Below are 16,556 nucleotides of genomic sequence, written 5' to 3'. Positions count from 1 at the left end.
CACTCAGACTTTCTGTCAATAACAGTCAACGCTTGACTCAAGCGTCAAACAGGTTCCTAGGGGGTCAATCATACTTGAAATAATCGATTGACGACAACATGTTCATACCACTCTTTTTGGTGGACGCTAAGAATGTTCGTTTTCCTCTGGAAAAAAGTAACTCGCTGCATCACACCCCAAAATACAGTGAAGGAACATCAGGGAGTTCAACATTTAGTTCTCCATTCTCTGGAGTAAAAGATCCACCGGAACATAATAATTTGGAAACATCACAAGGATTTCAGGCACAATATTCTCCCCAGAAAAAATGTTAGTCGGACCAGGAAATCAGTCCAATATTATCACAGCTACATCAGTATCAATTAGCACAAACAGTCCCGCTTTCAAAGCCAATTCTGAAGCAAAAGGCAAAGTGCAGAGCCATTCTGGTATCCACTTCCTCATATTTGCTACATAGAAATTCATCAAAAATGAACGAATCAACATCATGACTTAAACATCAGGCTCTCATAATGTCTTCGAATCCTCCAGACAGTCATACACGCAAGGTATCGGCATTACCTAAGCTGCTTATATATTCAAATCTATTTGCTTCCCATGCTTCAAAAATTGCTTTCAACAACCTTTGTCCAGTTTCCAATTTTTGAGCTCACAGAGAAAGTGTAGACTGTCGGGTAGCAACCACATAGCTGGTGACACCCCTGCAGCCCTTCAAAGATATACTGCCACTATTTGGATCAGTGTGACGAAACAGTCCGTCATATCTTTCATCCACGATATGATTTTTACTTGCTAATTCAGGTATCCCTTTCAGCACGGCTTCCTGGTGGCTTTTGGCGAACCAGGGACATGAAGTCGATAACTAAGGCTTCACACCCATACAAGTATCGCTTCTCTTCGAAGTTCGAGTCTTCAGGTCATCAAAGCAAGCCACTGGCCTCTCTTAGAATGTCTGGGATGGTAGACTCAACACCACTTCGAAGCACCAACGTAAAATCTCTGAGCTCAAAAATTGAAAGAGCATAAGAAACGAGTCCAAAGCTTAGTATATCTATAAACTGTTTTAGACCACTATTATTGCTGGAATCTATCCCACACAGGATTCTCTTCATAGTTATTAGCTCTTAAGAAACTGCACTTTGTCCAGCGGCATTCGTTATTTATCCCTATTCTCTTGAAACAATATCCATTAGAGTTTCTTTAACTTCTGAAAATTCTTTTCCATCCTTTCAGACATAGTAGGGTACAGCTTTAAGTCCTCCTTCTTCAGTTGCAAGTAAGAATCTCGCAACCGATTGACTGGCCTTCTCAATGGCTATCACATTCATAAGGATTTTTCAGTTGTAGTAAAGGGGTATTTGTGACAGTGCAATACAGGCACAGTCGTTTTTACAAGCATCGTCTGCTTTTCGATAAGTTTCGAGCTATCTTCGTGATGTGGATAATCAAACTCTGCATTTTCATTGATATTAATGAGGTGTTACGAGGCAGACGAAATTGGGACAACAAAAGGTAGGGTATTAATCCACTTTACGACTGCTAGTTGGCTTGTTGTAACACGAACCAGACCAGAATCTAATTTAGAATTAAGATTTATGGTGGATTCAGCAGTATGATCCGGCGGCCCAAGGTTAAACAAGCATGGTCCCCTTTTTACATTGAATAGGCCTCTTTCAAATAAGTCTTGCACTTTATCTAGCAGGTTTCTCGTGTCCAAGATGTACTGTATCATAAACTTTGTATACTCGTGATGGCCTGCAGCTATAATGAAGGGTAGTATTAACTTGGCACCTAGAAGGCAGTCAGTCCAGCAGTAAGAGCGCTCACCATGATGGAACTGTCAGAAAATAATCATCATCTTCTCGTACTTCTTCCAAAACTTGTGATTTTGATTACTGTCACGAGAGCTTTCAAATTTCTCAAGCCATGGAGATAAAAGCTCTAGTTTATCCTTAGAAGCTTCAGCAACTACAGCAAAATTGTCAGAATTATTTGATCTTTGAAGTACATTACTAAGCATTTCAAGAATTCCTTCACAACTATCATGCTCCTAACCTTCATAAAAATTCCCAAATGCTTCCCAATATAGCTCGGTGATAGCTTCAAGCATGATAACATGTACAAAAAAGGCAAAGTAATCCGGGTTTCCAGCAATAGCTTTTCTTGCTGTTCCTTCTAAAAAGGATTCCAGGAATAAGCACATTCTCATCAAATACATTGCCCCTCATTATCAGACCAATACTAACGGAAATTGAAATTCCTAGTGCCCTTTTTAAGTGGTCAAAAAATTTGGAGGGTACCTAGGCCTCCTCCCACGCTCATTTTTTCTCAAAGTCATCGGATCAAATTTTTTAGATAGCATTGTTGTTCAGCATAGTTGGAAAACCTAATAAATATGTCTTTGGGGACGACTTAATCCCCCACAGTCTCCGGGGGAGGGCCTGCAAGTTACAAAAACTCTGACCATTGTTTACATAAATTAATGGTTAATTGGATGTGTACAGACGTTTTCACGGGGATTTTTTCACTTGGGGAGGGTCGGGGGGAGAGGTTTACGTTGGAGGATCTTTCCTACAAGAATTCCGTCGGGGGATAGGAATTTATCATGAGGAAAGACAATTTCTATGAAGGGGGCGCAAGATTTTCTAGCATTATTAAGAAACAAACTATGAGAAAATAAAAAATAAAAGTTTTTTTCAACTGGAAGTAAGGAGCAGCATTAAAACTTAAAACCAACAGAAATTATTACGTATTTAAGGGGGTTTGTCTCCTCCTCAATACCTCGCTCTTCACGCTAAAGTATTTTTAGTAATTTCAACTATTTTTTCTACGATCTTTGCGATTCAGGGGTCATTCTTAAGGAATTGGGACAAAATTCAAGCTTTATTGTAAAGAGCGAGGTATTGACTAAGGGACGAATCCCCTCATATACGTGATAAAATACATATTCTCGAACATACAAATACCCACCCGAACAATGGATTCTTATAGAAGAAAAATGAGAAGACATAAAATATTTTTTTCTATAACAAAAAAATATGTCATTACAGAAATTAATTTTAAGGACTTTTTAAAGTTATTAAAAGCTCCATTAAGCAAAGAGCTCCATTAAGCCAAAAATGAGCGGACATAAAGTCGTATAACCTTCGAAGTGTAAAACTACCACAAATCATCACAAATAAATAAATGAAACTTAAAACAAAGATAAATTCCAATAAACGAGCAAAAATCAACATTAGTACGGCTGGTAACTCCCAAAACTTTTCAAGACAAGAATATAATTTACGCTTTACTGAAAGAAAAACACGTTTCAAATGTTTTAAATATTTTACTTTCATAAATAAAAAATTAGATCTATGTTGCATGGGCAATGTGAGATGTTCCGGCAATGTTTGTTCGGCTTCGCCAAGCAAAGTGCTGCGAGAGCAACACTTCGGTTTTGTTTCCCTGCTTCGATTAAACACTGCAGCTGTTAATCTGTAAGGATCTTAAGATAAACAAGTCCTCCACATGTCTTACCACTGGAACCAAACTTGTCTTACCATCTAATACACCGGAGACAAATAATAGATACACAAACTAGCAAAACTTGCTAACCCTCATTGCCGAAGGTGATTATTACCTAACAGCCGACTGTTGCTTACAAGTCCTCTATATGTCTCACAATTTCATTTCGGCCTATTTTTTAGCTATCGAATAAAAAAAAACTATCTTTCTTGGTTCAAAAGTTGACTTTTTTGTCGTAGGCCAAGTTTCTAACGTCATTACTTAGAAAGGAGCAAAGGATAAACTCTAATTTTCTTAGCAATGAGAGAACTTCTAAGTTTAGGAGGCACATCTGATACCATTTCTCTACTGCAATCGCCAACGCGAAAAACCGAATGAAATCATGAACAGAAATGGGAGAAACAATAAATGGTCAAGAAGTCTCCTTCTCGTTTATCAAATGCTAATAATCCTTCCGCAGGTTCACCTACGGAAACCTTGTTACGACTTTTACTCCCTCTAAAGGATCAAGTTTGAACAACTTTCAACCACACCACGAGGGGCCCGGAGGCTCTCAAATCCGTGGGGAAATGCCACTTCTTATTTATGTTAATTTTTATATTTATCACTCAAAGAAGATATATTGGCTGTGGGGCCGGGTAACTGCCACATATATTTAACACTTATGGATTTTAGTCTATATTCAATTTGAAACTGATGCCTGCCTGCTTGCCTGCTAGAGCGGAGCTTTCCACTCGAAAGCAGAAACATGGTTCGATGAAACGAAAGCTTAACTGCATAACTTCAGATAGTTCTCTCTGACATAGGCTATAAAACTCCAAGTCACTTCACACACTATAGGCTCTGGCTCAAGGACAAGCAAAAACCATCCTTTTTGGCCCCAGGCAAGAGTTCTATGAAGCTTTCCAAAATGCAAAGTCATATTTATCAATCAGATCTAAGGTCCACACTTTCCGTAAAAACCGCAGGGGTAAGACCCCTACCACTTTCAAGGAATAAGCTGAAATCGGGATGCTAGGAACAAAAAAAACACGAAAAAACCAAAGTTTTGCTCTCGCAATACAAATTATCAAAATTGTAAGGAATAAATCTCAGTATGTGTCAATTAAACTGACAATCCACAGTGATTCGTTTTTTCTTGTCACGGTCATTGTTTTTTTTTATATTAAAATATCAAAAGAAAAAATTGGGCTGTGTTGATCTCTGTAGCTCAGAATTGGCCAAGCATCGTGTGTTTCCAATAAGTGTGAGCCGTAGCGATAACATCAAATTATTCAAAAAAGATTTGGTTATATACATTTCTACCATGAAAAATTCAAGATTTTTTTTTTTTTTTTATTCTGATCAGCTTCTACACTTCTGGCTGCGTTGTCATCTGAATTGAGATTTTGGGGCCAAGGGGTACTCAATTCAGGCAAAAATAAAACTACGTGATATAATCTGATTGTAAAAATTCGTTAAGTCCTGTTTTTTCTATTTTTTTCTGATGACGACAAAACAGAACTTTATAAAAGACCTTGAATTATATTTATTCAGATGAACAAACACTTACAAGAGAAAATAGAATTAACATAATATTTTAGTAAAATAGACGATTCAACCCTTTCAAAGACCAAACCTTACGTGGATTTCAGTTATATTTCTAGTGATGTAACTCTCTATCTGCCCCAAATGTATCGTAATAATACTATTAACCATTTAACAAGATAAACAGCTTCTGATAGAAAATTTCTTCTGAATTTTCAAATTTCTCCATAGAAGGCTCAACATCACCTTTTCTCGTTGGAAATGGGATTTATTCTATTTATAATTCAAAAGCTTTACTAAAATACCTGATATTGACCAATAATAGATTTATCCAAACTCAAAATGAACACAAATCAATTTTAAAGAGCCCTCCCCCCAAAAGAATTCAGAGGATAAAAAAAAAACAGCCTTCTTAAGACTGAAGTCGAAATAAATAAAATCATATAACAGTCAAACAGTTCGTGGTACCAAACTGTAAGTAAGGAGTGATGTGGCTCAATAGTAACCGAAATTCTAAGAAACAGAGTCTTGACAACCATACATACATCAAACAAATAGAATTTTGATACTTATTCGAAATTTATAAATTCATCAAGTTTAACACTACCGACCAAAAATTACGAGCCTAAGAATATGTGTCCCATTTTCAAAAAAGGGAGAAAACACTTAAATACCACCCAAAAATCAAGTGGTCATGACGAAAATCACTCCATCAGATTCAGCATATTAGAGAACCTTAACATAGAGGTTTCAATAATTGTATCAAAGATAAAAATCACAAGTACTACCATAGATGAGCGGATTAATCTTAAGTATTAGGAATTAAAATAATTAATCAATACAAAAATAAAATAAACGGTAATTACAACAAATATGAAATCTAGAGCGTCACTACCAATTAAATTTCTTTTGTTTTTATTTGAAGCAAAATAATAGTTTCAAGGCAGAGAGTCACAAAACAGATAGTTTTGTGACTTACAGTGATAAAAATTTAATTCTTCTTCAATAGATGGAATAATTTTTTTGGCCACATAAATAGTTTTCACCCGATTCGTGGAAAGGAAAGTTACTTGGTAGAGTTGATTAATATTAGCTAGTATTGCATAATCCCTGCCTATGATAATTCTTCATTGTTTAAAGTTTGTTCCTTTACTGTATTGGCAATTCCAAAAGCTGCAAAGACACTAACTTAAATTTTTCTTGCCTTAGGAGCATAGCCAAAGCAAAAGAATTTGCTTGATAGCAGCAATATACTTCAAAGATAAAGTTACTTTTTCTTGTCGGATTCGTTACACAGACGGATGATTGGATTGAATTTTCTTGCTCCACTTCCAACCTAACTTGTTAGTAACCTAAATTGAACTAAATAAAATATTTTCCGTGTTTTAATTTTTTGCTGAAACATCACTAAATTAGATTTTGTTTTTAAATAGAAAAAGATGCTCCATATATGTTGTGTCTCAGCAAAGCGTAAACGACACTTGGGCTATTTAAGAAGCTTTAATAGAGAAGCCATAACAAACTTTTGAATAGAAATATCCTTTATTGTTTGGCTTTACTTTATTGTTCATTGTAATTTTTAATTTTATTTACACACCTACTTCAAGTTCTAGTTTATTAGAGTTGAACTCTTCATATGAAATAATTCAAGTGCCTTTCTTAATTTTAGACTTCGATTTTAGATAAAATTATAGCAGTTCATATAACTGGCCTACCAATAAAGTGAATATATCACTTGATGCCTTTTTTATGCTCTTTACGAATATAATAATCGCTTCTACCTTACATTAAAATTTAAGCACTTTTTAACCTAACCTTATTATAAATAGTTTTAGCACTGAGAAAATGTAGCACTATTTTTTCAAAAATGATAGAAAAAATGACGCTGAGAAAACGTAGCACTATTTTGTGGAAAACGAGCGATAAGTCATACTTTAATTAAAATTCGTCATTTTTTAAGACCTCAAAAAGTGCTTAAATTTGAATTTGCGGTAGAAGCGATTTTTATATCGCAAAGAACATAAAAAAGGCATCAAGTGGTATGATCGCTTTGTTGGTAAGTCAGTTATATCAACTATCATAATTTTTTGAAAATTTGTCATTTTTAAGAGCTCAAAAAGTGCTTACATCTCAATTTAAGGTAGAAGCGATTATTATGTTCATAAAGAGCATAAATAAGGTATTGAGTAGTATATTCACTTTATAGGAAAGCCAGTTGTATAAACTGCTATAATTTTACCTGCTTTTGTTTTCAGAAAAAACTGTCTTTAAAAAATAATCAAATTGTTAACAGAAAGATCACTACATCTTGTTTATCCAAAACCCCTACAGAACTAGGCATCTGGGCTCTCTGCTTCTTTGGCATTTTGAATTATTATCAAAGAGCATTAGTTCGTGAATTCTTCAAATCATTTAATCTACAGAATTTTCGACAATTTTTTCTAATACTTCCTTCAAATTCAATGAATTTTAAACTTCACTTCTAGTTATAATAATTTCATTTCTTCAGTTTTCGAAATGTTTGGAATTTCAGATGTCTCTCTGGATAAATTTCTAAATGCATTTTGAACTTCTTTCGAAGAAATAGATGATATTAGTTTGTGATTCTCTCTTTAAGGTTATCTCCATTTACTGATTATTATGCATTTTTTGTAGGCTGCTTACCCCTATATATATATGAAAAATATTATTGCCACTTGCCTTTACCTTAGGCGAATGAATGCAGAATCCAAATAACGTCAGCCACAAGGCTATATTAAACAGAAGTAGAAATGTTGTTGGTTTCTTATTCTGTTCTATGGGCTCTTCTTAAGCACTAGCCTAAAGAATTTAATACCCATTTCATGTTTGTTTCAGACTGTTCTTGAATAAAATATGGTCAGGCATTTCACAGGGTTTCAATACCTCTATTGTTGGTAAATTACTAAAAAATTGAGATTAGATTGAGAACTCTGGCTTGGATTACAGATTACTTAACAGAGAGGTCACATATTGATAGGATTGGCATGGTCTTATCCAACCAGTGCAGAATTTTGAGGGTTCCTCAGGGTAGTTGCTTAGGACTATTTTTTTATTTATTATATTTATAAATGATTTGCCACAGGTAGTTCAACATAGTGAAATCAAAATGTTGGTAAAATTCTAGTTAATTGACTTCTCAGAAAGGGTTTAGATTAGGAAAATGAAACTTTCAGGGATGAATCTGCAGACTAAAGTATGTCCTGGGAAGGTATTTTGAAGCAACTACCTCCACTCCTTCTCCCTCTAGAGGGCCCTGACTTTTGATGACCTTTAAAAATATGTGTGTTATAAAAGTGAAACCTTGCAAAATAAATCTTCTGCTTAATTGAAGTGCAACAAAATTATTTTCAGCTTCATAACTTTGCTCAATTCCATTTTATAAAGTTTTAAAAATATGCAAATACATTTTCTAAATTTGAAAAAAAAACATTGATATGGCTCAAAATTCTACTCAAATTACAGGAATTGCATTTTCAGAACTAAAGGCAGAGAAAAAGCAACTAGTAACTGAAAATTCAAGTAAAATGTTGTTTTGTCAAAATTTCAATAGGTATAGACCTGTCATGAAGGCAAATTTCAGGGCCCTCTAGAGAGAGAAGGAGTGGAGGCGGGTACTTTAAAATATCTTCCAGGGACATACTTTAGCCTGTAGACCCATCCCTGAAAGTTTCATTTTCCTAACCTAAACCCTTTCCGAGATAGCAAAAAGTCAATTAGCCTAACTAGAATTTTACCCAAAATGTTTACAGATGATTTAAAGCTCTATAGGGGTATATGTTCCCTATTTGATGTGGCGTGGCTCTTCCACAGGATGATTTAAATGCATTGCTTAATTGGTGCAATTTGAATTCAGTCAGGACTAACTAGATTTCACTAGGTGCAGGGCCTGATCAGAATTTTTTTTGCAGGGACCCCTCTATATATTGAATCTTTATGCAAAATTGAAATCTAGCATATAAATAAGCATATGTATATATACGTGTATATATATATATATATATATATATATATATATATATATACATACATATATATATATATATATATATATATATATATATACATAAATATATGGTAAAATTCTAGTTGAATGACTTCTTGCTATCTCAAAAAGTGGTTAGGTTAGGGAAATGAAACTTTCAGGGATGGGTCTACAGGCTAAATTATATCCTGGGAGGATATTTTAAAGTACTCACCTCCACTCCTCCCTCTAGAGAGCCCCAAAATTTGCCTACATGGTAGGTTTTTACCTATTGAAATTTTGACAAAACAACATTTTACCTTAATTTCCAGTTACCAGCTGCTTTTTCTGTGCCTTTAGTTCTGAAAGTGCAATTCTTGTTATTTGAGTAGAATTCTGAGCCATATCAATGTTTTTTTTTTCTAACTCAAGGAAATGTATTTGCATATCTTTAAAACTGTACAAATTGGGATTGAGCAAAGTTGTGAAGCTGAAAACAATTTTGTTGTACTTAATTCAAGCAGAAGATCTACTTTGCAAGATTTCACTTTTATAAAACACATATTTTGAAGGTCATCAAAGGTTAAGGCACTCTAGAGGGAGAATGAGTGTAGGTAGGTAGGTACATCAAAATACCTTCCCAGGACATAGTTTAGCTTGTAGACCCATCCCTGAAAGTTTCATTTTTCCTAACCTAACCCCATTCTGAGATAACAAGAAGTCAATCAACTAGAATTTTAGGCCCTCTAGAGGGAGAATGAATATAGGTAGGTAGGTCAAAATACCTGCCTGGGACATACCTTAGCCTGTAGACCCATCCCTGCAAGTTTCATTTTCCTAACCTAACCCCATTCTGAGATAGCAAGAAGTCAATCAACAAGAATTTTACCAAATATATATATATAAGCTTGTCACTGTCTTTCTAATCCCTAGAAATGAATATGAATTATTTGTCTTTATTATTTTTTCTATTGTTTGGTAAATGATGACTTATACTTATTGACGACATGACTGCCTGTCCATGGATTACTCTTTATGGTTGATTGTGTTTGGCTATGCTGTTTGACCTATGTGATTGTATGGATGAGTAGGGTTAAGGCCTCATTCAAGTGCTGGTCTATATTATTCACTAATTTAGGAAAACAGTCTTCCTTTTCTCCTTCTGTCCCTTTTTTTTTTTTTTTTTTTTTTTTTATGTATTTGTGCTGTTTCATTGGTGATTTCTCTTTTCATGATATATATATATATATATATATATATATATATATATATATATATATATATATATATATATATATATATATATATATATATATATATATATATATATATATATATATATATATATTATAACTATGTAAAACTTGCAAATATACAACATTCTTGGCTGTCCCATTGTCTGTACATATAAATAGATTGTCAGGTTAACTGACTCTTGAACATGCAACATATAATTGTCCATGGGAAAAACAATCTGTATTCAGATCTATACCTCATTATTCTAATGATTGCCCTTGAGCTTTGTTGATGGTGATTGCTAATCAAACATTCCCTGTGTCTTCCCGGTCGTCATTTGTGTTCCGGTGTCCTGGTCTGTAATTTCTCTTTGAGTGTCCTGGTCGTCATTTATATTCCCTGTGTCCCGGTCATCATTTGTGTCCTTGTGCTTTATTGATGGTGATTGCTAATTGAACATTCCTTGTGTCCCGGTCGCTTTCTCTTTGAGTGTCCTGGTCATCAAACATATAATTGTCCATGGGAAAAACAATCTGTATTCAGATCTATACCTCATTATTCTAATGGTTGCCCTTGAGCTTTGTTGACAGTGATTGCTAATCGAACATTCCCTGTGTCTCCATTGTCATTTATATATCCCCCTGTGCCCCCTGGCGTCCCCAGTGTTGTTGTTTCCCTGTGTCTCGGTCGTCATTTGTGTCCCAGTTTGTAATTTCTCTTTGAGTGTTGCGGTCGTCATTTATATTCCCTGTGTCCCGGTTGTCATTTGTGTTCCGGTGTCCCAGTCTGTAATTTCTCTTTGAGTGTCCTGGTTGTCATTTATATTCCCTGTGTCCCGGTTGTCATTTGTGTCCTGGTGCTTTGTTGATGGTGATTGCTAATCAAACATTCCTTTTGTCCCAGTCGCTTTCTCTTTGAGTGTCCTGGTCGTCATTTATATTCCCTATGTCCCGGTCCTCATTTGTGTCCTGATGTCCCGGTCTGTAATTTCGTCAGTCGAAAACATAACGTTAGTCAACACACCACAAACATGACATCACTCGACAGACACACACACACACAGACAACTTATTTTTATATATATAGAAGATATATATATATATATATATATATATATATATATATATATATATATATATATATATGTGTGTGTCATGTTGTAAGTAAGTATAATTTGTCATTTACCAAATATTAAAAACAGTAAAAAAAAGTTGTGTTGGGTTACAACTGATCTAATAATTTAAAAGATATAAAAGATGCTCTTTAACATCTTATTTGGGTCCATAAAGTACATCTGGCCATATCGATATGGTTAAAAAATAAACTTCAGGGGGCTGTAAGGGGTGTGTTGCTAAATTTTACTGGTGATAAATTCATACAGCTATTTTGAAGCTGAAAACAATGTAACTATTTTTGGTTTGACCATTGCTTATATTAAATGAAACTAAAGCAAAACAGGAGTTCCAGTTCTTTATTTGTTTTTGAAACTCTGTAGAGAGCAAGTGGCATCCTATAATAGTCTAAACAAATTCATTTCAAAACTGTTGATGCAGGAATTCAACCAAGGAGGCAGCAATCCCCAAGTAAATCAACTTTGTTGGCTACTTTTCCTGTGAGATAACAGAGGACTCCACAGTGAACATATACAGAGTTTAATGGTCCCAGTGACTTGCAAATAACACTTGCATAGTTTATGGCATCTTTTTAGGTTTTTACTGGGTTTCATGTCATAATTTGTTGGCATCAAAGTTTGGTTTAGCACTGTTTTTCTAACATAATAATTTTTTCAGTACTTTTGCACACAATAGTACACACTTGAGAAGTGAATTTAGGTCAATCCTAATGAAATATACAAAAATATGATGAAAATATAATACCTTAGAAACAAATTTGGACAATATGTCTACACATTATAGGGAGGGGGGGTAAAGTGTAGTGGGTGTGCGTGCATATGTGTTGGTTAAAATTGTTCTGCATATTAAGAAGTAAAAATTGTTTTCTAACCTCACATTGTCAAAATACATTAGCCATACCCCCCTTCCCCCCTAATGTGCAAATACATAGTTCAAATTATGTTAAAGGTATCATTGATTCAACAATTCTTGTAAAAAACCACTTTTTATACTCCAAAGGGCTTAATTTAAAGCCTTTTGATTTGAAAATGGTTTCAGTATATAAGAAAAACATGTACAAATCTAACTATTTGATTAAAAGTTTGAATTTTTATCAGAAAAAAACTTTGATTTTCTTAAATTGGAACATTTTCACCAATAAATTTGACTGAACAAAAAAGTTACCTTTTTTGACATAGGTCAGAACCCTGTTTGACATGTTTTGAAATACTTGGGGAATACATGTGGGTAGATCATGGTGCATTTGACATGCCTATTCTGTTTACTTTAGCGCTTCATTTCTCTTCAACCTTTTTTTTTATATGCAAATGTATAAAACACTATTCAGATAGTGGAAACAAAAAACTAAAAAAAAAAAATGCCTCAAGTACAGGGATGACATTATATAATCATATAGAGTGTAATTTTTTGACCTAGGTCACTATAATATAATGTGTGATATAATAGTGTGACATAGGTCCCTCTATAAATGTTATCTGGAATGGCCCACTTCCTCCCAGCTTTAATGGTTTTTCAAAGATTTCCTTGTTGTTCACAGTGAAGGTGTTGGCAATATTTGGCCATTTCTAAGAAAGTCTACCATTTTAATTCACTTAAAAAATTTGTAGTTCTGACTATCCTTTGTTGTGGAAGTCCATAATTCTTGAAATATACATGTCCTACTTAAGATTATTCAGTTTATGACACCAAGGAGTTCAACATGTTTCTGTAGCATTTTGGGTGGGATAAGGTCTTAGAAAACAAAAGTGGATTTCAAAAATTTTAAGAAGTTTACTGTCATTATGTATGACTTAGTGGAAATACTTTCATATGTCAATTCTTAGCTCTATCCAAAACACAGGTAGGATTTTGATGGGGTCATTTTTGATAGTTCTATGACATATTTCAAGGATCAGCAGGGCATCTACATGTTAACACCTCTGAGGGAATCTTACCAATTTCATTAATCAATACTACATATAAGAGTAGTCCTAACAAGGTTCCTTTAGGAATTCCATGCTGATTAGGGAGGGGTTTAGAGAGAATATTTAGTATTTTACAGCTTGGCATCTATTTGAAAGAAAACATATATATAGAATTTACCAAGAGAGGGTCTACATCAAATTCATTCACTGATAAATGAATTAGGGTGTTCTGATCAACCAAATCAAATGCTTAAAAATGTGATCAAATCTGTAAAACTGCAATTCAAAAAAAACTTTTTATAGTTTTTTTTTTGTTTGGAATATTATCAGAAATAATAATCGTCAAAATATCTCATTCTTTAGAAAGTATCTGTAAATTTGACAACTATGTTTTCATCAGAGGACCATTGAATTTAGACACCAATTGTTGTTGTTGTTGTTGTTTGGGGTTTGACGCGTTCGACCAATAGGTAATATGCGTTCGTATCACTCAGTTGTTCTGTGCCTTCTATGATCACTAGCTTGCTTGGGTGTCACTTAGTCATTATTCACTGAGCCAGAACAGTATCGCTTGACTTGCTAATGGAGGGGGGTTATTTGCCTGCAGCAACTGCCTGCGTTGAAAAACGGGAATCAAAATACTGCAACTATACATTGTCAAACATCAATTAAAATACATGTACAACACAATAATAAAAATTAATACAAATTTTACACATTATAACCAATAACAATACCACCAAATGTCGATAAAATATATCTAAAATGATAAATGGGGCAATTCTAAAAATCCTATTGAACAGGTAATAATAATTTAAAAAAAAAAAAAAAAAAAAAAAAAAAAAAAAAAAAAAAAAAAAAAAAAAAAAATAGCCTATAGGGAATGAACCAAACCAGTAGTCTTAACAAATCTACCTAATAGGTTTGTGCTTAGTTTTTTAGCCCAAGGAGGAGACGTGTGATGTCCCAGAACAGAACGCATTGTGAATGCACTAAATGCCTTCTCACAGCAATTTCTTAGTACTTCTCTCTCTTTTTCGTATTTTCTACAGTTAAAGATGATGTGGCGTATATCTTCATACACTCCACAAGTGTCACAGTTGGGGGGGGGGGTACCAATTGTTTCTCATCTATTTTGTATGTTCAGTAAAGTTTTGACAGAGTTACCTATATTTTAACAGAGCCTTTTGCTGTCTGTTGGAAATTTTGACAAGGTTCTTACAAGATATCCTCAAAAGAAATGAATCTCATAACAGAAGCCAATATCTATGCTTGAATTTGGCCAAAGGAACATTTTTAGTGGGTCTGGTATTCCACTACTTCAGACAAGAATCTTCAACACAATACATTGGTGTTAATCCCAACTTTTTTTTTTCCAAAAAAAGAAACAAGTAATGACAGTTTGAACATTACATAGCCAAAATATTGTTGGGAGCTCATTTTGTGTTGAAAACAGGAAACTGGTTGAATTGAATATTATTTTCTTATCTTGATTATTGGATATAGTGTCCAAGTTTCATATTGTCAAAATTTAACAATGGCTTCAAGAGATGGTGTTCCAAGTCATGACTAAGCAGAGTTATCCTGTTTTGAAGGGAATTTTGACAATGGTCCTGAAATTGTACTGTAAAATCATTGATGCCTTTATTCTATATTAGTCCAATATATTCTGTCACCCATCACTTGTTTTCCACCAAGTGTAAGCTAGTTGTCCCTTAGTAGAAAGAGATAAAACTTGTTTGTTCTTGAGTGTGTACCATTATGTATACAAGTACCTTTTTTCTCCTGCACTTTTATTTTTGACTTGTTCTGATTCTTGCTGTCCTTTTAACATCACTGTTCTTTGTTCTTCACTGTCTTTTTTGACACTCTTGATACTTGCTTTAGTGTGTCTGCTAACCCTTCAATTCTTTGTTCTTCACTTTCATCTTTGACAAGTTCTGACTCCTGCTGTTGCTTGTTCAATCACTGCTGATTGTCTTCTAATGGTGTGTTTTTTGTTCTTGCTGTCGTATGTCCTCTAACCACACATTTCTATGTTCTTCATTTTTCATTTGTTCTGGTCCTTATTGTTGCTTGTCTTTTAATTGCATATTTTTTCTTAACTTTCATTTTTGAGTTGTCATGATTCTTGCTCCCACTTATCTTTTAATTGCATATTTCTGTTCTTCAATTTTGTTTTTGACTTGTTCTAATTGCCAGTTTTGCTAATATTTTAACTACATATCTCTTTTATATTTTTTTTTGTTTATCATTGTTTCAGACATTTTTTCACTGCCTTTTGCCTTAGTTGCTCGGATTGCTCTTATCACTTTTGATGGCCCAGATTGTTTATTATCAACCATCATACATTTAGATTTCTCAGGTTATTCATTATCAACCATTGTACATTTACATTTTGCATGTACATGTACATTTACATCACTCTACCGCATACAGAGATTCTCAGACGCTTACAGACATTAGATACTAACAAATTGCCAGGACCAGATAACCTACATCCCAGGCTATTAAAAGAAACTGCAGCTATCATAGCAGAACAGCTTAGGAGTATTTTCCAGACATCACTTACTTCTAGAGAGCTTCCAGCAGACAGGAAAATAGCCAACATTACACCGGTTTTCAAGAAAGGTAAATTTTCCAAGCCTGAAAACTATTGGCCAATTAGCCTAACCTCATTCATTTTCAAAATACTTGAGCGCATAGTCAATGATTCAATCCTTAAGCATTTGACAACCAACAAGATCATGTCCCCCAAGCAGCATGGCTTCCAGTCAGGGAAATCAATTGAAACAAACCTCTTGGAATCATACAAGGAAATCATAGACTTAGTTGACCATGGACATCTGGTGTACCTGCTCCTGCTGGTCTTTGCTAAGGCCTTTGACAAGGTTCCTCACAGTTGACTGCCCTCCAAAATATCCGCTATCAGCATCAATCAGGCTGTTGTAGACTGGCTGATGAATTTCCTTACAAATCGCAAGCAGAAAGTTCACTTATTTGCCACAGATGGCCAACCAATCTACTCTGACAAGGCTAAAGTAATGAGCAGAGTACCACACGGAACTGTACTGGGTCCAACTCTCTTTCTGATTTACATCAATGACATATCTAACCATATTGACAATGGCATGCACCTGTTCACTGATGATGCCGAACTCTTTGGTATTGCATGCCCTCAGTGTATCCAGCACAACATAGATGAGCTACAAGTTTAGACTCAAGACTGGCTTCTCCAATTTAATGTAGGAAAATGCTGTGTATTAC

The 16,556-nt window shown here is 34.4% G+C and overlaps 1 protein-coding gene across 2 annotated transcripts in view; it reads left to right on the top strand.

Moving 5' to 3' along the window:
* Positions 1 to 16,556, top strand: part of LOC136037822 (protein Fe65 homolog) — a 190,539-nt gene that overhangs the window by 18,069 nt on the left and 155,914 nt on the right. Inside the window, exon 1 of one of the 2 annotated variants that reach the window (XM_065720670.1) lies at positions 7,565 to 7,651. The exons of the other annotated variant lie outside the window; for it this stretch is intronic. The gene's annotated coding sequence lies outside the window, so the exon portion shown is untranslated. Of the gene's footprint in view, positions 1 to 7,564; positions 7,652 to 16,556 lie in introns of those variants that run through there. 2 annotated transcript variants of the gene reach the window in all.

The sequence above is a fragment of the Artemia franciscana genome, chromosome 2, assembly GCF_032884065.1.
Source record: "Artemia franciscana chromosome 2, ASM3288406v1, whole genome shotgun sequence".
Lineage (NCBI taxonomy): Eukaryota > Metazoa > Arthropoda > Branchiopoda > Anostraca > Artemiidae > Artemia > Artemia franciscana.
Note: the sequence above shows the minus strand (reverse complement) of the source record. Positions and strands in the feature narration are given on the sequence as shown.